At 36.4% G+C, this 25,331-nt stretch overlaps 1 protein-coding gene across 4 annotated transcripts in view; it reads right to left on the reverse strand.

Annotated features, from left to right (window-relative positions):
- Nucleotides 1-25,331, reverse strand: part of EPM2A (EPM2A glucan phosphatase, laforin) — a 298,299-nt gene that overhangs the window by 39,221 nt on the left and 233,747 nt on the right. For 2 of the 4 annotated variants that reach the window (XR_012031351.1, XR_012031341.1), the window contains one exon: nt 15,540-15,635. The exons of 1 other annotated variant lie outside the window; for it this stretch is intronic. The gene's annotated coding sequence lies outside the window, so the exon portion shown is untranslated. The remainder of the gene's footprint in view (nt 1-15,539; nt 15,636-25,331) is intronic. One more of the 4 variants, XR_012031344.1, reaches the window with a different exon arrangement.

Below are 25,331 nucleotides of genomic sequence, written 5' to 3' on the forward strand. Positions count from 1 at the left end.
GATCATTTCATAGATGCAAAAAAAGCATTTGATAAAGTACAACATCCATTCATGATAAAAACCCTCAACAAAGTAGGTTTAGAGGGAACATACCACAACATAATGAAGGTCACATGTGAAAAACTCATAGCAAACATCATACTCAATGAGAAAAACCTGACAGCTTTCCCCCAAAGTCAGGAACAAGACAAGATTATCCACTCTCACCACTTTTATTCAACATGGTCCTGGAATTCATGGCCACAGCATTTAGACAACAAAAAGAAATAAAGACATCCAAATTGGTAAAGAACAAGTAAAACTTTCACTATTTGCAGATGACATGATATTCCATATAGAAAATGCTGAAGACTCCATCAAAAAATTACTATAATTGATAAATGAATTCACTAAAGTCGCAGGAAACAAAATCAATGTGCAGATATCTCTTGCATCTCTATACACTAATAATAAAGCAGTAGAAACAGAATTTTTTTAAATCCCATTTATAATTGCAACAAAAATAATAAAATACCTAAGAAATAAACCTAACCAAAGAGGTGAAAGTCCTATATTCTGAAAACTGTAAAACTCTTATGAAAGAAATTGAAGATGACACAATGAAATGGGAAGACATTCCATGCTCATAGATTGGAAGAACAAATATTGTTAAAATTTATATACTGCTCAAAGAAATCTACAGGTTTAGTACAATCCCTATCAAAATACCAAGAGCAGTTTTCACAGAACTAGAATAAAAAATACTAAAATTTATATGAAACCACAAAAGACCCTAAATTGCCAAAGCAATTTTGAAAAAGAAAAAGATCGGAGGCATCACAATTCCAGACTTAAAGCTATGTTACAAAGCTGTAGTAATCAAAACAATATAATACTGGCACAAAAAATAGACACATAGATCAATGAAACAGAATAGAACACCTATGAATAAGCTCACAATTATTAGTCAATTAATCTTTGACAGAACAGAAAGAATATCTAATGGAGAAAAGACAATCTCTTCAAAAAATGCTGTTGGGAAAACTGGTCAGCTACATGCAAAAGAATGAAACTGGACCACTTTCTTACACCATACACAAAAATAAATTCAAAATGGATTAAAGACCTAAGTGTGAGGCCTGAAACCAATAAAGATCGTAGGAGAGAGCATGGACAGTAAGGTTTTGACATCAGCCATAGCAACATTTTTCTAGATATGTCTCTTGAGACAAGGGAAATAAAAGCAAAACTATTGGGACTACGTTAAAATTAAAAAAAAAAAAAAAACTTGTGCACAGTGCAAGAAACAATCAACAAAACTAAAAGAAAACCTATGGAATGGGAGAAGATATTTGCAAATAACATATGTGATAAAGGGTTAGTATCCAAAATAAATAAGGAACATAAGGAACTGATACAATTCAACACCCAAAAAGCAAATAACCTAATTTGAAAATTGGCAGAAGACACGAACAGACATTTCTCCAGAGAAGACATACAAATGGCCAACATGAAAAGATGCTCAACATCACTTATCATCAGAGAAATTCAAGTCAAAACTACAATGAGACATCACCTCACACCAGTCAGAATGGCTAACATCAACAACACAAATAAGTGTTGGCAAGGATGTGGAGAAAAAGGAACACTTATGCACTGTTGGTAAGAAAACAAATTGGTACAGCTACTGTGGAAAAAGTATAGAGTTTCCTCAGAAAATTAAAAGTAGAACAAACCTAAGATCAATTAATCATCATACCGGGTATTTACTCAAAGAATACGAAAACACTAATTCAAAGGGATACCTGCATCCTTATGTTTATCGCAGCATTATTACAACAGCCAAATTATGAAAGCAGCCCAAGTATTTGGTGACAGATGAAAAGAAGAGGTGGTATATATACTATATATACTATACACACATGCACACTCACATGTGTGCACACACACTGGAATATTATTCCACCATAAAAAAGAACAAAATCTTGCCATTTACAATGCCATGAATAGAGCTTGAGAATATAATAAGTGAAATAAGTCAGAGAAATAAAAATGCCATATGATTCCAGTTATATGTGGAATTTAAGAAACAAAACAACCGATTAAAGGGAAAAAGAGAGAGAGAGAGACAAACCAAGAAACAGACTCTTAATTATTGTGAACAAACTAATGTTTATCAGACGGATGGTGAGTGGGAGGATTGGTAAAATAGGCAAAAGGGATTAAGGAGTGTACTACATTGTAATAAGCACTGAGTGATGTATGGAATTGTGAATTGCTCTGTTTTACACCTGAAACTAATTGTATGTTAACTATACTGGAATTAAAAACATTTTTTTAAGTTAAAAAAAGAAAGAAAGGCAGACATATATGAGAAGTTATGGATAGCACCAGGTGGTGCTATCTTCTTCCAAAGAGTATTTAATGCTATTTTGGAAGGCCTATAATGTACTGAGTGATCTCCTTGATCCAGCTGATGGTAGTTTATTCCTTGCTTACTCTTATTCTTATGGCCTAGTCCTGGGTTGTTAGCCGGAATCTCCCTTCTTTGGCAGGTTCACTTTTTTCTTGATACTACAAAAAGTTTCTTTTAGCTTTTTAGCCTCTTGTCACTGCTTCATCTTGGTTTCTTAGAAAATGGTTCCATACATGCATAACTTTGGAGTCAGCAAATGCCCCAAAAGGCTTCCTCAAAGAGAAAATTGAGTACAGTATATCAGGTTCACATCTCTGTGTTATCCTTTTCCTCTAGAATCTTGTTCCTGAAGTCCTGGTTATGTTGGATATTCTCTGATGTTTTCAAATACTTGTCCTTTTCATTTATTTATTATCTATCCTAGCTCTTACAGTTGTTTTTAGTTGGACAATTGGTTTGATACCAGTTACTCTAACACAATTCAAAGTAGAAGTTTAGGGGCACCTGGGTGGCTCAGTCAGTTAAGCATCAGCCTTTAGCTCAGGTTATGATCCCAGGACCCACGTAGGGCTCCCTGTTCAGCAGAAAGCCTGCTTCTCCCTCTCCCTCTGCTGCCCCCCCCCCCCGCTGTGCTCTTTCTGTCAAATAAATAAATAATTTTTTTAAAAAAGTAGAAGTTTATTCTGTTGCATTTTTTCTCCATAATATGTTACATCCACAACATTTACTTGTTTATTCATTCTATATCTCCTTAATGTAGTGTCTTGAGAGCAGAAATGAGTTTCATTCACTGTGAAGTCCCAAAGCCTACAAAAACATGGTATAAAGAAGGTATTCAGTAAATATGTTTGAAGGAAGGAAAGAAATCAACACATTTGATTCTTTCACCCAGGTACACACCTGAGAAACTTGGTTTAAGGACTTCTGTTTATCCTTTTTGATCAATATATTTTAAACTTTTCCTACTCCCCCACTCTGCACATCCAATTAGCTACCAATTATGTTAATTCCATATTTTTAATACCTTTCAAATATGCCCTTCCCTGTTCATCCTGACTATATGAGTTTGGGAGTGTCATTATCTCTTAGCTGGTTACTACCTAAGTCTGTTCTTTAATGCCTTACCTCTAGTTTTCCTGCCCTTATAACTTTCCCTTGCATACTATTTTCAGTATTTTCTCAAATACAAATCTTATTGTATTTCAAGGTTTTAAAAATGTTTAAAAATGGGGCATTTGGGTGGCTCAGTGGTTGAGCATCTGCCTTTGGCTCAGGTCATAATCCCAGGGTCCTGGGATGAGTCCCCTCATCAGATTCCCTGCAGGGAGCCTGCTTCTCCCTCTTGCCTTTGTCTCTGCCTCCCTCTCTGTGTCTCTCTCATGAATAAATTTTTTTAAAATCTTTTAAAAAATGTTTAAAAATATCAATGGCTCGACAATGTCTACAAGGATAAAAACCAAACTTTTATTTTCATAAAATAAAAGGAACTTCAAAATGTATTGCAATGACAAAACAAGGACTTTTTAATAAACCTTGAAATCACCAGAATGTTCATACTAAAGTGTCTGAAACTCCAAGATCATAAGCATATCACCATGATTTTATGCATAACTCTTGATGGCTCAATATGACTCAGAGGAATGAGGATTAGACTGAATATATTAAGGATTAGACCAAAAAAAGAAAGTGGGATGTAAATATTCTATATAAATGTATGCTATGGTTGGTTGGCAAGCAGTAGCATTCATATCTACTTTTTAATACTTCTGAAAAGACTTACATTACATTAAACTGATAGGACTTATTATACTTCATGGACTATTGGAATTAAAGAGTTAAAATCATATCAGTATTGTTTTCTTTCTTGAATACTGAGTGCCGGCTCTGTGTCAATGGCTGTCTAATTCTTCACAACATAAATATGTATAAGATATAGTTTTTCTCTATCAAAGGGCATACAGTAACGATTTCACCTAATTGGTTAACTGAAGTAAATACTGTATTGTGATTATTTTCTATTACAGTTTTAATTTAAAAAGTTATTTATTTGAAATATGCAGAATGTTTAAGGTTCCATAATGAAGTATTCCTTCACCTGTCATTGGCTTCCACACTTAATTGGGGGTGTATTTAACACTTTCTATATCATTACCCAAACTTACAGGAAACCATAATGTAAGTCAAACTTTCCTACAGAGGAAAAAAGAAAACAGAACATGGGAAACTGCTCTGAAAGGCAGGGGAGAAGAAAGAGACTAGCAAAAGAAACTTCTAAGGAGTCAGAATACTAAAAAGGAAAAAGGAAAAGGATGTAAATATTTGAAGCCTCGGTTTCCTTATCTGCAGAATAGAAACAATATACTTAACTTGTACAATCAATAGGAAGAAGAGAAGATCGATGAAAGCAGACCTATTAGCATGATGCCTGATGTTTAATAAATTCTCCTAGAGATTGCTATTTTTGTTTCACCTAAAACTACAATTTCTGCTCAAACAACCAAACTCTATAGTTAGACTATAAGCCAAATTCCTTACCACAATAGTGCCCAAGATACATGCTCTTTGAATCACTGCTTACCTTACTTACTTAAACAGAAAAATGAAAACACAGAGACAATACACAGGCTAAAAATTTGCAACTTAAAAAATGATTTATCTCATTGTATTTTCACTAAGGAGACATAATTCAGATAAAGAGTCCTTCACATTTTTTTTAAACATTCCCTTAGTTGTTGAAATCATGAGTATAGCATGAGAACTGTAATGAAAAACTGGGTCTCATCAAAATGAATAGTACAAAATTTAAGAAGCAGAAGCATTAGGGTCAGGGAGCTATTTCATATCTATTTACTTTGTGATATTTTGTTTTATGTGGGAGGTTTCAAAGACTTTGCTCTTACCTAAGGGGTGATATAGAATGTCTACTGATATCCATTAGCACCTTTGTCTGGACTACTGTGACTTACAGATTCTTTATGTTAATTGGGAGTATGCTTCTGGCATATTTAGAAACCCATTACAATTTTTTTAAACATTTAAGTCAAGTGATTTGAGAAAAGCTAAGCATAAGGCTTCAGGTGGTAGAGGTATTTCAGGAATGACAGCACCAAAGAAAAAATAATTAGCAAACCCTTTCATGATAGCTAATTTTCACTGGGCCATGTGCAGTCTATTTTTATACCACCAGATGCCCCCTTCAATGTAGTCTTATTTTTATTTACATAGCAAAGTTATTTCTAAAGTTGACAGAGGTCTGTCAATTTGTTCTAATTTTGTTGAGAGAAAATTTACCAGTATCACATGATAACATCTTCTGCCCCATGTACCCAACCAAGCCTCTTACTTTGTGAGAGGTAAGTTGCTCTAACACGAAGACTGGAAATAGCAAGCCTCCCCCACAAGCCCATGAGGAAAGGCTTTGCTATTCAGCTCATTTTGAGATCTTATCATCACCCACTATCTAATTAAAACTTGAGCAGACTTATTCAGTTTGGTAAAATATTTCTGGCCAGTGCAATCAATGAAGCTTTTCCAAAGCTACTTACTAAATAGTGTTTTTCCTAAATTTCAGATTTTCAGTGGACTCTTTGCAAGATGGTCAAACAATTCTGACAAAGAATTTCCTCTAAACTTTGATGTCTGAGTGTGTTGTTTCTAGAGAGGTGGGAAAAAAATTATATTAACTCAATAAAACAAGAAATTGGTTTTCATTACAAAGTTATTTTAATGATTAGTTATACCATAATGGTTATATGAACGAAGCCAATGGACATATAAAAGGGAACTGATTCCATTGTAACCAGGAAAATGCAAATTAAAATTGAATAAGATAATAGTTTACACCCACCAGAGTGACAAACATAAAAACAATAGACAACACAAGCATTAAAAAGGATGTAGAAAAACTGGCAGCAGTGGTGGAAGTGTTAAGTTGGTACATCTACTAAAGGTGAACAAACACATACTCTATTAATCCAGTTTCACTCCTAGGCAGAAATTTCCAGCAGAAATGTATATGTATATTCACCAAAAGACACACACAAAAAGGATCATAGCACTGTTAGCCTCTAATCATTTGGGTGATTCTTTCCCTGACTTTGGGGAATACTTTGTTATAAGCATATGCTGATTAGTAAGCAGATGAATATTCTTTGGTGAACTTGATGCAGATATCTAGGTTTCTCTGTCAGTTCTTTCCTTTCCTGTACTTTGTCCCATTAACTCTAGCTGCCCTGTTCTGTCTGGAGTCTCAGTTCCACCTTCTGCACTTGGGTAATCTGATAGGCTCTGTCCTGGTTTCCCCTTCCTGCACCATGACCTAGAAACTCTCAAGTGTTATAACCTGGAGCAAAAAAAAGAGATATATTATTTGTTTTCCATTTCTCAGGGATCATTTCCAAATACCTTCAAAATCGTTGTTTCTATACTTTGCCCTTTTCTTAAAAATTCAGGCAGTTAGGTAAATCCAGTTCCTATTACTCCATCTTATCAAGGAGTTAACATTATTTGGAATTCCATATTTCCTGGAAAGAATTTCAGAGGGTCAGTCTTTGCTTCTTCAGGATTGGGTGTTTGACAGATATTTTGTCTGCAATCAACCATGTAAGCCTGTCACTTCACAAAAAAATATGCAATAGCATTTGTTATCAATGATAAAATTCAAGCTTTGAGCTTGAATTTAGAAATATAGAAAATGTGTATCTGCCATCAGTAGCTTTGTTAGCATCTAAAATACATAACTTCTTTAATGAAATTAACAGCAATCCTATCACATGTGATCTTTTTAACACTGTGTAATGAAACTAATCAACATAGAAAAAGCTGCCTTATTTGGGCACTAATAATTTTGAAATGACCAATCCATATCACAAAATCCTGCATAGGTACAACATCTATTTTAAGTACAAGATAGGCCAATGGATTTTAAGGTAACATTGTTGATACAGTTTCAGATTCTGCACTATAACAAAGTTTTAAAGAATTATCATTTCTTGAGTTCTGGTATTGTATTAAATATGAATATGCATAGTAATTTAAAAATGCTTCTATAATATTCCCCCCATTTTGAAGAATAGACCTCTATGTACCCAATTGAAAATATACTGCTACAAACAATATGCTACTTTTGAGACTGCCAGTAATTTCTTAGGCATTAAAGGGTTTCTGAGACCAAAAGTCAGCATAGAAAACCACAAGCCAAAAGACTTCTTTAGAACTCCATTTATTATTTTCTCATTTGAAATTTTCTTCTTAATCTGCTTCTTGTGTCAGGCTCATCCTTGGTTCTTCTCTAGTCTTCTCCTTTCATTAACAGCCCAACTCATTGACAGAGTCCTGCCTGATGCCCTCAGGATTGAGAATTTCTCTAAATCCCACTCTTTAAATCCAGGCATCAACTGCTGGTACCAGAACTACTTTATGCAACCATGGCCCACCTGAACTCTGCTCATTGGCCCCTAACAGGTACATTTAGACTCCATAGCACTGTGCTTTTCTTTACTTGCTCTGTGCTTTGTGTTAACCAGAGCATCTTCTGGGGCCTTTTCAGTTCTGTTTTCTCACTGCCTGCTGTAAATCTGTCTGCTTCTTTCTAAATTTCAGATGCTCATCCCTATTTTCCAAAAGAGACTAACTCCATATTTTGGTGAAAATAATTGTAAAAAGGAAATAAGTAGGAGGACCTTATGCTTGCCTCATCGAACACAGCTAGATATATATCGAATTGTTCTGAAACCTAGGAAATCGATCTAAAGATTGAGAGAACAAACTGCACAACTAGGAGAAAAGAGGCCACATCATGGAAGGTAAGAGGAGTGGAGCTATGATTTGGAAGAGAAACGAATCTCTGGTGCTGCAGGGAGAGGGAGCCCTGATGAGAGTGAGAGAAGACAGAGAGAGACAGCAGGGCATAGGGAATTGCATAAGAAAAACACTTCCCCAAAACCATTGATGGGGAAAACAAGAGGGGCTGATAATTACAGGTTTTTACAAGCAGTGGAGCTCAAAGTCTGCAGTTTTAGAAGTCCACACCATGGCTAGGTAGAGCTTGGTGGGCTTCTGTGGAGAAGCGGGGGGGGGGGGGGGGGGGGGGACAGAGGGCGGGGCAGAGGCCCAGGAGCAGACAGCATGGTCTGAGGACTCCCTGAATCACACTGGGAGACATAGTATCCCTTCTAGGACTATGTTAGGCAGTGGCAGCACTGCCTCTCCAGGGACAAAAGAGCCAATGGGCATCATTGAGCCGCCCCATTCATTAGCATAGAAGCAGAGGCAGCTGCTAAGGGCAGCAAACCTGGATGCCAGCTTTTTGCTATACTTTACTATAAACTGTAAGCCTTTGTATGTTCGTGCAACCTCTCTTCTGGGACAAACCAGAACCAGCCACAGTGCAGCAAGACCCACCCCCAGAGGATCAAATGGAGTCTGTGCCATGATAGGTCCCTGAGATTTGGAGTTTTAAAACCTAGTCAACATGCTGATAAAACATAGGAGCACTGTGCCACCAGATGGGCAGACAGCTAAGACACAGGGATCTGAGGAATACCTAGGACAAATGGGGAGAGATTGTTCACTCTTCTGTGAGAGCTTTCTGAGCAGCACCAGTGTGAACTCCCCTCTCTGGGGAGGAGAGTGCCAGCTGAGGCCATTTTTACTCCCACTCATCAGCACAGACTGACTTCAGCAAGCAGTGCAGTGGAGGCATGAGCTGCTTACACCAAGCTCTGCCCCCATTCACTATACACATGCTTCTTCACTAGGGCAAGTGTGCCTGAGAGTCAGAATAGCAGTGTACCCCTCCCCCAGAAGACCAGCATAAACCCCCACACCCACCAAGCCTATTGACCATAGAATATTACAAAGCTTTAGCTCTAGGGGAAATAGGATTTATCCTCTTCTAACAAGCAGACCAAAACACATCTAGTTAAGACTCCACACAGTGGACAAGGTCCAAACACTCCCCACTGCCCGCAAAGAGAAACACTGCAGAGGACTGAACTAAGGGAAAGAGCAGCCAAAACAAAACAGCAGAGTGCACACAGTATAACCAGAGACACTTCCTGAAGTGTCAGGCCCTGGACAATATATGATCTCTTCTTAATATAGCCATTACTCTCAGGAGCAGGAAACATGACAGGCTTTCCTAACACAAAGCAGGCAGAGACCAAGACAAAATGCCAAGATGGAGGAATTCATCTCAAAAGAAAGGACAAAAGGTTACAACCAGGTATCTAATAAAAACAGATATAAGTAATATGCCTGAACTAGAATTTAAAACAACAATCAGGGAGCCCCTTACCACAGAGATAAAAGACCTAAACACTAGTCAGGCCAAAATAAAAACTGTTATAACTGAGATGCAAAACAGACTGGTATAATGACCAGAGGATGAAAGAAGTAGAGGAATGAATAAATGATGTAGAAGACAACATTATGGAAAATAGTAATGCTGAAAAAAAGAAGGAAAGAAAAATATTGGATCAGGAATGTAGACTTAGAGAATTCAGCAACTCCGTAAAGCATACTAACATCTGTATCATAGGAACCCCAGAAGGAAAAGAAAAGGGTAAAGGGGCAGAAGGTTTATTTGAGCAAATAATAGCTAAAAACTTCCCTAATTTGGGGAAGGAAACAGACATCCAATCCAGGAGGTACAGAGAACTCCCATCAAAATCAACAAAAACAGACTAACACCAAGCACATATCACAGTAAAATTTGCAAAATACAGAGAATGAAACAATCTTGAAAGCAGCAAGGGAAAAGAAATCCTTAACCTACAAAGGAAGACAAATAAGGTTAGCAGTAGATCTTTTGACAGAAACTTGGCAGGCCAGAAAAGAGTGGCACAATACATTCAGTCTGCTGAATGGGAAAAATACACAGCTAAGAATACTTTATCAAAGTGCCTGAGTGCCTGGGTGGCTCAGTCAGTTAAGCATCTAACTCTTGGTTTCAGCTCAGGTCAGGATCTCACAGTTGTGGGATTGAGCCCTGCATGGGCTCTGCACTCAGTACAGAGTGTGCTTCAGATTGTCTCTCCCTCTCCCTTCCACTCACTCTCTCTCTCTCTTAAATAAATTAATAAAACCTTAAAAAAAAAAAAAGAATATCCAGCAAGGATGTCATTCAGAATAGAAGGAGAGAAGAGTTTCCCAGAGAAACAAAAACTAAGAGAGTTTGTGACCACTACACCAGAAGGAAGAAATATTAAAGAGAACTCTTTGAGTGGGAAAAAAAGACCAAAAGCACAAAGCCTAGAAATGAACAGGGAAAATCTCCAGAAACACCACTTTACAGATAATACAATAGCACCAAATTCATATCTATCAATATGTAATATCTACCATATTACACTCTGAATGTAAATGGACTAAGTGCTCCAGTCAAAAGAAACAGGATATCAGAATGTATTAAAGAGAGAGAAAGAGAGAGAGAGAGCCATCTATATGCTGCCTACAAGAGACTCATTTTAGACATAAAGACACCTGCAGATTGAGAGTGAGAGGATGGAGAACCATTTATCATGCTTAATGGATGTCAAAAGAAAGCCAGAGTAGCTATACTTATAACAGACAAACTAGATTTTAAAATAAAGACTGTAACAAGAGATGAAGAAGGGCACTATGTCATAATAGAGGGGTATATCACACAAGAAGACCTAACAATTGCAAATACTTAATGCCCGCAACTTAGGAGCAACCAAATATATAAATCAATTAATAACAAACATAAAGAAACTTATTGATAACAATACAATAACAGTAGGAGATTTTAATACCCGACTTACATCAGTGAATAGATCATCTAAGCAGAAAATCATTAAGCATCAGAATCAATTGTTTTGAATGACACTGGACTTAACAGATATATTCAGAACATTTCACCCTAAAGCAGCAGAATACACATTCTTTTTTGAGTGTATATGGAATATTCTCCAGAATTAGATCACATATTGGGTCAAAAATCAGGGCTCAACCAGCACTAAAGATTGAGATCATACCATGCATATTTTCACACCACAATACTATGAAATTTGAGGTCGACCACCAGAAAAAATTTGGAAAGACCACAAATACATGGAGGCAAAAAACTACTCATCCTACCAAAGAATGAATGGGTTAGCCAGGAATTTAAAAAGAAATAAAAAAAAAAAAAAACATGGAAACAAATGAAAATATGGCCATCCAAAACCATTGGGATACAGGAAATCAGTCATAAGAGAAAAATATGCAACAATACAAGCCTACCACAAGAAGCAGAAAAAGTCTCAAATATACAACCTAACCTTATACCTAAAGGATCTAGAAAAGGAACAATTTTAGTATATATGCTGCTGAAGTGAGCAATAGAAAAAGAACAATAAATGAAGCCCAAAGCCAGCATAATAATAAATAATAATAATAAAGATTAGAGAAAAATAAATGATATAAAGAAAAAAAGCAGTAGAACAAATCAATGAAACTAGGAGCTAGTTTGAAAAAATTAATAAAATTGGTAAAGCCCTAGCCAGACTTACCAAAAAGAGAAAAGACTTAAATAAATAAAATCACAAGTGAGAGAGAAGAAATAACAATGAACACCACAGAAATACAAACAATTATAAGAGAATATTTTGAAAAGTTATATGCCTACAAACTGGGTAATCTAGAAGAAATGGATAAATTCCTAGAAATGCATATATAACCTACCAAAACTGAAACAGAAAGAAGTAAAAACTTGAACAAACCATAGCCAGCAAAGCAATTGAATCAGTAATCAAAAATCTCCCAACAAAAAGAAGTCCAGGGCCAGATGGCTTCCCAGGGGAATTCTAATAAACATTTAAAGAAAAGTTAATATCTATTCTTCTCAAATCATTCCAAAAAATAGACATGGAAGGAAAACTTCCAAACCCATTCTATGAGGCCAGCATTACTTGATTCCAGACAAAGACCCCACTAAAAAGCAGCATTACAGGCCAATATCCCTGATGAACATGGATGCAAAAATTCTCAACAAAATGCCAGCACATCAAATCCAACAGTATATTAAAAGAATTATTCACCTCAATCAAGTGGAATTTATTCCTAGGCTGCAAGGGTGGTTCAATATTTGCAAATCAATCAACATGATACATCACATTCATAAAAAAAAGTTATGAGAATGATCCTCTCAATAGATGCAGAAAATGCATCTGACAAAATGTACCACTCATTCTTGATAAAAACCCTCAACAAAGTAGAAATAGACGGAACATACCTCAACATCATAAAGGCCATATATGAAGGACCCATGGCTAATATTATCCTCAATGGAAAAAAATTGAGAGTTTTTTCTCCATGGTCAGCAACAAGACAGGAGGTCTACTCTCAGCATTGAATTTAACATAATACTGGAAGTCTAGCCTTAGCAATCAGACAACAAAAAGAAATAAAAGGCATCCAAATTGTCAAAGAAGAACTCAAATTTTTACTATTCACAGATAACATGATATTCTATGTAGAAAATCCGAAAGACCCCACCAAAAAATTGCTAGAACTGATAGACGAATTCAGCAAAGTTGTAGGATATAAACTCAATGTACAGAAATCTGTTGCATTTCTATACACCAATAATGAAGCAGCAGAAAGAAAAACCAAGGAATTGATCTCATTTACAATTGGACCACAACCATAAGATACCTAGCAATAAACTAACTGAAAAGGTAAAAGATCTGTACTCTGAAAACTATAAAATGCTGACAAAAGAAATTGAAGATGACACAAAGAAATGGAAAAAACATTCCATGCTTATGGACTGCAGGAACAAATATTGTTTAAAAGTTCATAGTACCCAAAGCAATCTATACATTTAATGCAATCCATATCAAAATACCACCAGTATTCTTCACAGAGCTGGAACAAACAATCCTAATATTTGTATGGAATCAAAAAAGACCCCAAATAGCCAAAACAATCTTGAAAAAGAAAAGCAAAGCTGGAGGCATCACAATTCCAAACTCTATGTTATAGTACAAAGCTATAGTCATCAAGAGAGTATGGTAATGACATAAAAACAGACACATAGATCAATGGAACAGAATAAAAAAACTAGAAATGGACCCTCAACTCTGTGTTCAACTAATCTTCGACAAAGCAGGAAAGAATATCCAACAGAAACAAGACAGGCTCTTCCACAAATGGTGTTGGGAAAACTGGACAGCAACATGCAGAAGAATAAAACTGGACCACTTTCTTACACCTTACACAAAAATAAATTCAAGATGGATGAAAGACATAAATGTGAGACAAGAAACCATCAAAATCCTACAGGAGAACACAGACAACAACATCTTTGACATTGGCCATAGCAACTTCTTCCTAGACTTGTCTCCAGAGGCAAGGGAAACAAAAGCAAAAATGAACTATTGGGACTTCATCAAAATAAAAAGCTTCTACATAGTGAGAAAAACAATTAACAAAACTGAAAAGCAACTTTCAGAATGGGAGAAGATATTTACAAATGACATATCTGATAAAGGGTTAGTGTCTAAAATATATAAAGAACTTATAAAATTCAACATCCAAAAAAAAACCAAATGAACCAATTTAAAAAAGGGCAGAAGACATGAATAGATATTTTCCGAAAGAAGACATACAGAGAGCTAACAGACACACAAAAAGATGTTCAACAATACTCATCATCAGGAAAATACAGATCAAAGCTACAATGAGACAGCACCTCACACCAGTCTGAATGGCTAAAATTAACACAGAAATAACAGGTGTTGGTAAAGATGTGGAGAAAGGGGAACCCTCTTACAGTATGGGTGGGAATGCAAACTGGTGCAGCCACCCTGGAAAACAGTATGGAGGTTCCTCAAAAAGTTAAGAATAGGAGCACCTGGGCAGCAGGCAGTTAAGCATCAGACTCTGGGTTTTGGCTCAGGTCATGATCTAGGGGTTGTGACACTGAGTCCTGAGTAAGGCTACCTGCTCAGCACAGAGGCTACTTGAGAATCTCTCTCTCTCTCCCTCTGCCCCTCCCACCACTCTCTATTTCTCTCAAATAAATAAATCAAATTTATTTTAAAAGTAAAAAATAAAACTACCTTACGATCCAGCAATTATACTACTAAGTATTTACCTAAAGGTCACAAAATACTGATTCAAAAGCATACGTGCACTCCAGTGTTTATAGCAGTATTATCAACAATAGGTAATTATGGAAAGAGTCCAAATGTCCACCAACTGATGAACAAAGATGTGGTATATTTATAAACAAAATATTACTCAGCCATCAAAAAGAATGAAATCTTGCCATTTGTGCCAACATGGATGGAGCTAGAATGTATTATCCTAAGTGAAACAAGTCAGCCAGAGAAAAACAGATACCATATGATTTTACTCATATGAGGAATTTAAGAAACAAGCCAGATGAACATAGGAGAAGGGGAAAGAAAGAGAGGGAAGCAAACCATAAGAGACTCAACTCTAAAACAAACTGAGGGTTAATAGAGGGAGGTGAGTAGGGGATAGGCTGAATGGGTGATGCGTATGAAGGAGGGCAGTTGTGATGAGCACTGGGTGTTATATGGAAGTAATGAATCACTAAATTCTACTCTTGAATCCAACATTACACTATATATTCACTAACTAGAATTTAAAGAAAAACTCGAAAAAAATAATTTTATACTTCCAAGGAGTGTTTGGATTTAAAAGTATTTCTATAGAAGCATTACACATCTTAAGTGGATCTTTAGTAGTAAAATATACCTTCCAATAGCACTGAGTGTGTATATACTGGGGACAGGAAGCCATCTGGGGATATGGGAAATTTCCTGATGCTCTGCAAGCCAAACACCTGTCTTCTCTGCATATGTGAAATTCCTCTTTGCCTGTTCATTTGCAAAATGATACAGAGCTTTTATTGAACTCTTTGGCTTCAGGTAATAGGTACTCAGGACTCCCAAGCATTTTGTATATTGTAACAAATAGCTGAAGGACCATAATCTTGTATTTATTTTTTAAATAGTTTTCCAAAACCCCTTACTTTTGAAGTGGTATCTCTAAAATTGTTCATGAAATTTTCCCGCAATTTATCCCAACATCCAATTTATTACCCAGAGAAGCATAATGTTATTTTTCTGAAGTTACTTGTATCAGATCATTTAGAAAAAAATATTACCTACAATCAATCCTTGGTGTGGGTTGAGGAAGGAAGGTGGGAGAGAAGAAAATCGTCACCATTTGGAGTCTTCCATCCAGATAAATATCCCCTTCCCTGTCGTTCAGAAAATAAAAATTCTTATAAGTTTTTGAAAGAGACAATTTTCTACTTTTTTTCTCTAATAGATACAATGTTATGTGGTTAAAAAAAATTTTTTAAGCCCTCTTGCTATAATTTCTCCCTGGTGCTCCTTAAATATATTGCAGCTGTGCAAAGATTGGATTAAGATGGGTAGGATTTCCTGAGGAAATAATTTTCTTTTTCACTTTATCATTGTTAGTGTTTTCCTCATCAATTTGAGAGTCTGGCAATCTTGGGATAGCAGGTCAAAAAGTATTTAATTCATGAATACTTTTCCCTTGGCATATGGTTCCATGGTCATTAGCTAACACAAAGTAAAATAATGATGAATCAAGTACATTATCATGTGTTACTGGGTATTTTGTTCCATCATTCAATTTGAAGAGAATGACTCCCATCTGTTTCTGAGCTTCCATGGTAATACAAGATGTGGAAGAGAACAGATAAAACTTAGGATGTTTCCAAGGTAAAGAATCTGATAAAAGAATGGATCCTGAAAGGGCTACACTCACAGTAAAAGTGAGAAGTAGAATCAGACACAAAATAAATCTTGCCACATAAAGGGATTCTGAAAATTTCCCTGTCTCAGGTCCAGGGCCAAGTGTAGGGAAAAAAAAGCCTTCTTTGAATTTTTGTAATCCCAGACTGGCCCTTGTAGTGCATCTAAGATCTGAATTTACACTACTGGGCTGACTCAAAAACTCCTCCTAGAATTTAATTTAAAATGGTACCAAGTAACTAGCAAAATAAATGCAAATCTCTGTAGGATTTCAACTTCAACCTGGGGTCGCAAAGAAAAATGAGAAGCTCACTATCCAATTTCACGAAACAGGAAAGAAATAAAGAAATACAGCTGGGAACTAGCAGACACAACAGACAACAGAGGGGGAAAAATATCAATATTAAGTCAGGTTATTGAAAATATCAGATGTAATATCTAATAGCAATGTTTAATAAGAGAGAAATTATTGAAGAGAATTATTGAGAAATTATGTGAAGGCACTACCAGGTTACCTGAAGCCTTTTGAAATGCTGCTGTCCCAGAATGAGGGGGGCCAGGCCCTCATCACGGGCAACCAGATCTCCTTTGGGGGCTACAAACTGCTGGACTTGCTGCTGATTCACCAGGTCCTGGCCCCCAGCTGCCTGGACTCCTTCCCCCTACTCTCGGCCTATGTGGCACGCCTCAGCACCAGACTCAAGCTCAAGGCATTCCTGGTGTCCCCCGAGCTCGTGAACCGCCCCATCAATGACAATGGGAAGCAGTGAGAGCTTGTGGCACCCTGGGCGGGAAGCTGGGGGGCTGCCTGACTTCCTTTCTCCCTGACCAATAAAATTTTCAAGTGAGAAAAAAAAGAGAGAGAAATTTATAGATATGATCAGGGAATAAGCAAATATGTAAAGAAGCTAAATAAGACTTCAAGAAATAAAATAGTAAATATTAAAATAAAGCATTAAACAAAATTAAACAGCCAATTAAATATGCTTGAGGAAAGAATATGTGAGTTTAAAAACAGATATGAATAAAATATCTAGAATATATCTAGAAAGACAAGGAGATAAAAAGATTAAAAGACATACAAAATTCAATAAGTATTAACATACATGTAATCAGTATCCCAGAGGGAGTGATGTAGATAATAGGACATATAAAATATTAAAAGAAATAATCATCACGTACATAAATTTAAAAAAGAAAACCCAAGAATATAAATAAATACAAATCCATTTCTAGCCTCACCAAAACAAACTGCAGGACAGTAAAGAAAGATCTTAAAAGCAGGTGAAAGAAAGACACGTTGCTAGCAGAATGACAGTGAAACAGTTGACTTCTCAAAAAATCATAATGGAACCAGAAATGAAGGGAAATACATATTCGATGCGTGGGGAGAAAATAATTGTGAATCTACAATTGTAAACCTAGAGGAACTATGTTACAAAGAATGAGAGTAATATAAAGACATTTCAGAGGCTTAACTATGGAATACCTTCACAAGAGGAATAAGTAAGGATACATTTTAGGTAGCAGAGAGAAAGAGAAAGAAAGCCACAAAAGAGTGGCTAGATGGCACATATGAGAGGAATAGTGTGCAGTGACACTGGGTAAATAAGTGGGTAAAGCTGACAAATTCGGGATCCCTGGGTGGCGCAGCGGTTTAGCGCCTGCCTTTGGCCCAGGGCCCGATCCTGGAGACCCAGGATCGAATCCCACATCGGGCTCCCGGTGCATGGAGCCTGCTTCTCCCTCTGCCTGTGTCTCTGCCTCTCTCTCTCTCTCTCTCTCTGTATGACTATCATAAATAAATAAAAATTAAAAAAAAGAAAAAGCTGACAAATTCTAATGATCATGTCTCATTCGTGGGGCCAATAGGTGGAACTAAATTACTGGGCAAAAGCAGCTTATAAGTTGGTGGTGGATGTCTAGAACAAAAAATTCTAAATTGCTTTTAATATGTGGGAGGATTAAAAAAATGAATAACCTAAATTTTTTAATTAACTAGAGTAACAAGACACAGAGTATATTACTATCAAATCATTTACAAAAAAAAATAATTGAAGGAGAATATGAAAAAAAAGTTAGAAAAGAGGAAGAAGAAGGAAAAGTAAAAATAATAATAATAGGGACACCTGGGTGGCTCAGTCTGTTAAGCATCTTCCTTCTACTTAGGTCATGATCTTTGGGTCCTGAGATCAAGTCCCACATCAGACTCCCTTCTCAGTGGGGAGTCTGCTTCTCACTCTCTCTCTGCTACTCTCCCTGCTTGTGTTCTCTGTGTCAAATAAATATAATCTTTAAAAACAATAATAACTACAGGTAGAAATAAGTAAATCCAAAGACAAAAGTAATCATTATAAAGAACTTGAAAGGTTTCAAACTAGATTAAGAAAAACTCCAGTTATATTGTCTACAAGGGAAAATATGTAAAATGTAAGGACACCAAAATACTAAAAGCAAATGATGAAAAACATAAAACAAGCAAATACTACCAAAGAAAAGTTGATATAAGGCAAAGGGCTTTAAGATTGAAACAAGTAAAGAAACCAATCAAAACCTTTTTAGAAATGTTGGTTATTATGTCCTGATAAAAGGTTCAATTCACCTGTGAGATACAATAGCATCAAACTATGTACATAAAATATACATTTAATGAAATTTCCTTAAACTATATAAAAATTTCAAGAAATCTACATGGAGAATAGTATCATGGTACAAAATTTTACCAGATTTCTCTCATTAGCATAGAGTTAATTAAGAGAAGGCTGTAGAAGTTTAAAAAGCATAATTACCAATATTGATCTAATGAAGATATATAAAACTTTATATCCATTAATGGTAGAATACAATTTTTTTCCAAAAATATAGGGCATATTGATGAAAACTGACTCCATGCTATACCTGAAAATTTAACCTCATCAAATTCTAAGGAATCTATATATAATTCACCTCCTTTGATCTCAATGAAATTAAGTTGCAAATAACAAAGAATAATTGGAGAAAATGATTATTGTTTATAACTTTGTACAAAAATATCATGCATGTCTGTGCATGTATATGTGTGTATGGGTATATGTTTATATATGTGCATATAAAAATATTTGTGTACATGTGGATATATATATACATACACATATACACTTACTTATAACAGTAGTTGAGGAAAATATGGTAATATATGGGGATGCTGCACCTAAATATGTGGGCCTATGGGATTGTTTAAACTATATAGTGGTAACCAATGAAATTGGGAAGATACAGAAGTATCATTTAGATGTATTCTCCTCCAAGTCAATACATATCAAATTTTTATACTAAATATGTATATGTGTGTGTATGTAATTACAAATAAATGACACTTTCAAATGTAAAGGTGAAATGAAATATTTATATGATTTGGAAAATTTTTTTTTCTTTTACAGATTTTATTCACTTATTCATGAGAGACACAGAGAGAAAAAGGCAGAGACACAGGAAGAAGGAGAAGCAGCCTCCATGCAGGGAGCCCGATGTGGGACTCGATTCCAGGTCTCCAGGATCACACCCTGGACTGAAGGCGGCGCTAAACCACTGAGCCACCTGGGCTGCCCGGAAAATTCATTTTAAAATATCCAATTAAAACATTTTCACTGCTGGGACACTTTGGTGCCAATAAAGATTAAGATAGAGATAGAGAAAATGGGGATGAAGTTTGAAGACTTAATTTTATTTATAAAAATGTGGTACACAATTATATCAACAAAAGAAAAGGAAATAAGAGTAAATATATCCAATTCTTATTTTCCTATTAAGTTACACTCTTCTGTCAAGTAGCATTCTAAATTATGTTTATTCACTTATCTTATATCATCAAGATGATATAGATCATCTTGACATTTTTAATGAATATTTTTCATGTATGTTTAGGTATCTCTAATTTTGAATCACTCTATAGGTGATATCAAAGCAGTATAAGACATTATAAAATTGAAATATTCAAATAGATTCTATAAGAAAACAAAAGTTTCAAAGTTCAAACATATTTGTTTATTATGCACTGAGGTTTATTAGAGCCTGGTATATATTAGCTCATTTAATGCTCACAACAAGATGAGTTAAGTATAATTTTTGTTCCTATTTTACAGATAACAGAGGCAAAAAATTAATTTGCCCAAAGTTCTACTACTATAAGTAGCAGAATTTAAGTGAAGCAATTCTGTCTCTACTGCATGTGCCAAAAAAACTGCCACTTGTGCCTCTCTTTTCCATTTATATCAACTGTACATTGACCTAATTTTTTATTATAAATATAGAACAATGATAAACATCCTAATAGGCCAGTCAGAATCTGGGGCCAGAGAAATGAGGTGACTTACAGAGGTACAGTCAGATGGGTCTGAAGCAGGACCCAGAACTCCCCTTTGCTGACTCTCAAATCTGGGCTCACTTTTCTTCTGAGCAGCTAGAGGTGCATGATTCACACAATGAGTGAGACCTGCTTATTTGTGATATTTGGCAAAACAGATTTTCTGAATGGAAAAAATTATTGAAGTCTATTCAATACAAACATAATATTGAGTAGAATAAATAAAACAAAAACCATGTTATGCAATACTTACAAAATCTGTAACCTGAATCAGTGATGCCTTGTCTATAATATTTCAAGCCTACTAAAGCAATTGCAATTTCATTAATACTAATATTCAAATCCAGAGAGTTCCAGTGCTTCACTAGCCCATGTGGGAAGTCCAAATCTTTTTGGAGCTCCTTTCTTAAAGTCTCTCTGGGAATTCCCATCATTCTCTTCTTGCTCTCTCATCAGTCACTTGCTACTGGTAATCCACCACCGTTGTTCGAAGCCAGTCCATGCCAATTCTCCCCAGGCAATAATAAATGCTCCAGAAGAGTTGGGAGGAAACAACCTTTCCTTCTGTGTGGTGCTCATTAGGGAAAGGCCAAAATTATTTTGCCCCTCAGTATTGCCAAACTTGAAAACAAACTGGATCTATTTTCATCCGGAGCCATTCTTCTCCCCAGGTGCTCACAGGCACAAATATACTGGTTAGTCCCCATACTGGATTTGCCAAGCAAGACTCCTTCTTCTCTTGGGATGAATTTTTTTTCTCTAGGCATTAGAACATTCCTTCTTAGATTCAATCTTGCCTCATACCAATCCCAACAGTAGTTAGAAAAATCTCCCCAGAGCTGAATCCCTAGTTTATCAGTGTGGGAAAGACACACTGCAGGGAAGTGGGTGAGGTGCAGGGAAGACAGAAAGCGGCATTCCTCCAATTTCACAGGACAAATTTATCAGCCAGTCCTGCCCAGTTAGAGCACCCATTTAAATGCATGGGGAAGAAAGTTCTATAGACATTCTCTCCAGATAGTCTTGCTCTAGCTGTCAATTCATTTACTGAGAGTTTGTTAGTGCCATATATTCCCCTGCTTTAAGTACACTAATTAAAATACGTCAAAGATAAATTTTTTTGGAAAAAAATCAAAGGGCTACTAGATTTTCTATCACAAACCATTGAAGTTCAGTGTCCCCAAACATTCTTCATAGTCTTCGAGGTGGCCTCTTATGTGTCTTGTAGGTAAACCTTACATGTGCTCCACCGTGCAGGCAGGCCCTCGGGTCAGGAGGGATACTTTCTTCCCAGTGTTCCACATAGAACCATGACAAAGAAATATGATTTACCACTTGTTAAAATGGTACAGAAATCTGCATTCAATACTACTGCAATAGAGGTCACACCATTGTAACAGGAGAGAGCTCAACTCTGAATACAATAGGGATAAGTGGGTGATTTACAACCAATGCACAGAGTGAGGTCCTTGATGTGGCGGATTCTTGCTAAAGTGGCTGAATAGGATTCTTGCTAAAGACAAGGCAAGGTCAAAAAGCATAATTAAGACGAGGGTTCAGAGAAGCCAAATTTTAGAAGACTAAAATTTGGTCATAGGAGAAGTCTTGTCAATAGCTCAGGGCAATGCTCAGAACAAACCTCACTAACCAGTTACACTCAGGCTTTGAGAACCACACTTTAAAAACTCTTAAAATGAAAATAAATAAATAAATAAATAAATACTCTTAAAATGTAGAGAGAGATCTTTTGTTTATTGCTTTTCAATATTTATTCATCCAACTTTCCTCAAGTGGTAACTTTCTAAACAACTCATTTTCAAAAAGTTAATTTGTGACTTTAAAAAAAAAAAGAAAAGATACTGGAATTGGGAAATATGCAAATCACAATATTTCAACAATTGACAGTAATAACCTGGAATCCTCCCCCAAATATCCATGCCCTTGGCTATTATTTTACAAATGATGGCTACCTTTCCACTCCATTTCTTGTACCTCTCCCTTCCCTTCCTATCTGCACCTGTACCCTTACCAAATTATTACATGATCACTCATTTAGGAAAAGGACCTCGGAAAAAGATCTATCTCATCCATTGTAATGTACTGGGTTTGGAAATGGTTTCCCTAATTCATTAAGTCCTGCTACAGCAGGAAAAGTCTAACGGTGATCCCTCCCAAACCCCTCATTTAACAATTCAGGAAACTGAGCTCCAGATTAGTTTGTGATTCCATTAAATTTAGGCAGCTAGTAGAAAGCTACAAATGAATATACATTTCCATATCTTAAGTTTAATATCTTTCCTTGTATTAAAATAGTCATAATTTTGAATTTTTAAGGCCTGGTTGGACCATACCGGGAAATACGAACCAGTTCCTCCTGCTCCTGTCAGAAGAGATGGGTAAGAACTGGTTGTCACTGTCTTTAGCTAAGGAGTTGATATGATATTGGCTGGATTGAAGAGTACCTAGAACCTTGTAAGATCTGAAACTTCTACTGAATATGGTAAGTTTGTGAGTCCTATTCAAAGATTAATAGGAATGTTAGGAAAACCTTAAACCAGGAGCTGAGAGATTTGTACCTTTTTCCTGACATTGTCTACTAAACAACGTATGATCTTGGGCAGTTTCTTCCCCATTCCCACAGTCTCCTAATCCATAAAATAAGATGACAGATCAGTACCTTACATTGGAAATGCTGGTTTATTTTGTGCATTAAACTGGGTGAGTGGATTAATTAGCATATATAAAGAAAGCAATTCACATTGGGCTGGCTCACAGTAAATCCTCAAAATAAAGTTAACCCACTTTCTGGCTTCCTTCCTTCTTTTTTTTTTTTTCCTTCCTTCTTGCCTTCTTTCCTTCCCTTTTTGTCTTCCCTCCTTCCCTCATTCTTTACTTCCTTACTTCCTTCCATATCCAGTGTGAGTTGGAAGGGGAGGACAGAGGACTCCAGAATGATGGGGGGGGGTAGGGGGGTTGTCAGGGTGTGAGGAGAGTGGATCGTGAACATTTGGGAGCAGACTGTGATGGATTATCCACTCCTTATGTGGTTGGGGTTTTAGCATATAACATTTGTGTCCTAGGGGAAAACTGTACAAAATAAGTTTTTAAAAATATCTATCCATCTAACAGAAGCAATATTCTCTTTAACAAGCCACCAGTGTAATCAGTTCCAGCTTTAACTTTTAAGAGTCAAATCCAGACATGTTCTCTCAAGAATACCTCTAAATTTTGTGTAGATTTGGTGTATCAAATGTCCTACATGAGTATATGAACATGAAATAGTAATATAAAACTGGTAGTTAGCAGTTTTTATTCTGCCTTCAGTGGCCTTTTTCTAAAGGATCAAACACTTTGACTGCCATATGCCCCACTGTCTCAACAATCCCCTCATTCATTCACAAGCCTGAGTGTACATTTTAAATCCCATTTCTGTTCCCAACCCTTATCAGCTATGCTCTTTCTTTTAAGGTGGGATCTAAGCCTACTTAGAAGACTGGAAAAATATTTCTATCCCAAAGAAATACTCCTGCCTAATCTGAGAAGTTGAGGAAAAAAATCATATGCAATGAGTCCATTTTGTGTAAAAAGTTTAGTCATCTGGGTTTAATTGAAGGGGTGATGGGTTTGGCTTTGCTTTGCTTTGAATTCACTGCAGTCAATACAGTAGGGATTGGAGAAGACATATGAATAGGAGGCAGCTGGGAGGTTTTCACATTCAGGGAGCAATTTTCAAAGGCAATGCCACACTTATGTATAACAAAGTGCTGGCAGCCTAGGAGAAAAGCAGCAAGTGAAATAAAGATGACCAGATGAAAGAAGAGACACAACCTGTTCTCCCTCTGCACTGGATTAGGCTCCATTCATATGTACATTTACAATAATGACACAGCAATAAAGACAAAACCCAATGAATGCCATATGTTGTGTGAGGTGTCACAGGAAAAAGAATCTGTTAATTGTCTGAAGAGAAAAGGTCTCCTGAGGAGACTGGAAGTAACTTTCTGGAGGAGAGAAAAAGAGAGATGAATAAAGTCTCTAAAACAGAGAACACAGTGCAAGCAAAAGTAAATTAGTTCCTCTTATTCCCAGCAAAATATTTGGGTTTGAGTGATCATGAGCTCTAGCCTTGAGGCTCTGGGGCAAGCATTTCAGAGGGATCCTTGAAGAAAGAGAATCTTCAAGGACAATTGGAAGCCCAGCCATAGCAAAACTACATATGAAGACCTCCCATCACCTTAAAGCCAGCATATGGGTATATAAAGAAGATGGGACCTGACAGTCTATATATCATAGAACTCAAAAGCGTAGGCTTGGGAGCCAGACTGCCTGGGTTCAAATCCCAGCTCTGCCACCCACTGTGAGATCATGGGCAAGTTCCTGAACTTCCCATTTTCCCTTAGAAGAGTGCTTGGCATTAGTTATGTACCTAATATATAGTATTAAAATACCAACCAACAAATTTATATTGTTTTATTATTTCATACATATTTATTTTATTTAATAAAATATATGAGTGGCTCATATATTGAGCCACCTGGGTGGCTCAGTTGGTTAAGCAACCAACTCTTGGTTTTGGCTCAGGTCATGATCTCAGAGTTGTGAGATCAAGCCCTTCACTAGGTTCCACACTTAGCAGGGAGTCTGCTAAGACTCTCCCCTCTCTCTCGCTCTCCCTCTGCCACTGCCCAGCCTCCTGTTCCAGTGTGCTCTCTCTCTCTCAAATAAATAAATAAATCTTAAAAATATATACTGCTATGGTGCAAGAGTTCTTGTCTTATATTTTGATATTTCCAGGAACATTGAATAAGGGAGAGTGTGCCACATTGCC

This window comes from Canis lupus, chromosome 1, assembly GCF_048164855.1.
Source record: "Canis lupus baileyi chromosome 1, mCanLup2.hap1, whole genome shotgun sequence".
Classification (NCBI taxonomy): Eukaryota; Metazoa; Chordata; class Mammalia; order Carnivora; family Canidae; genus Canis; species Canis lupus.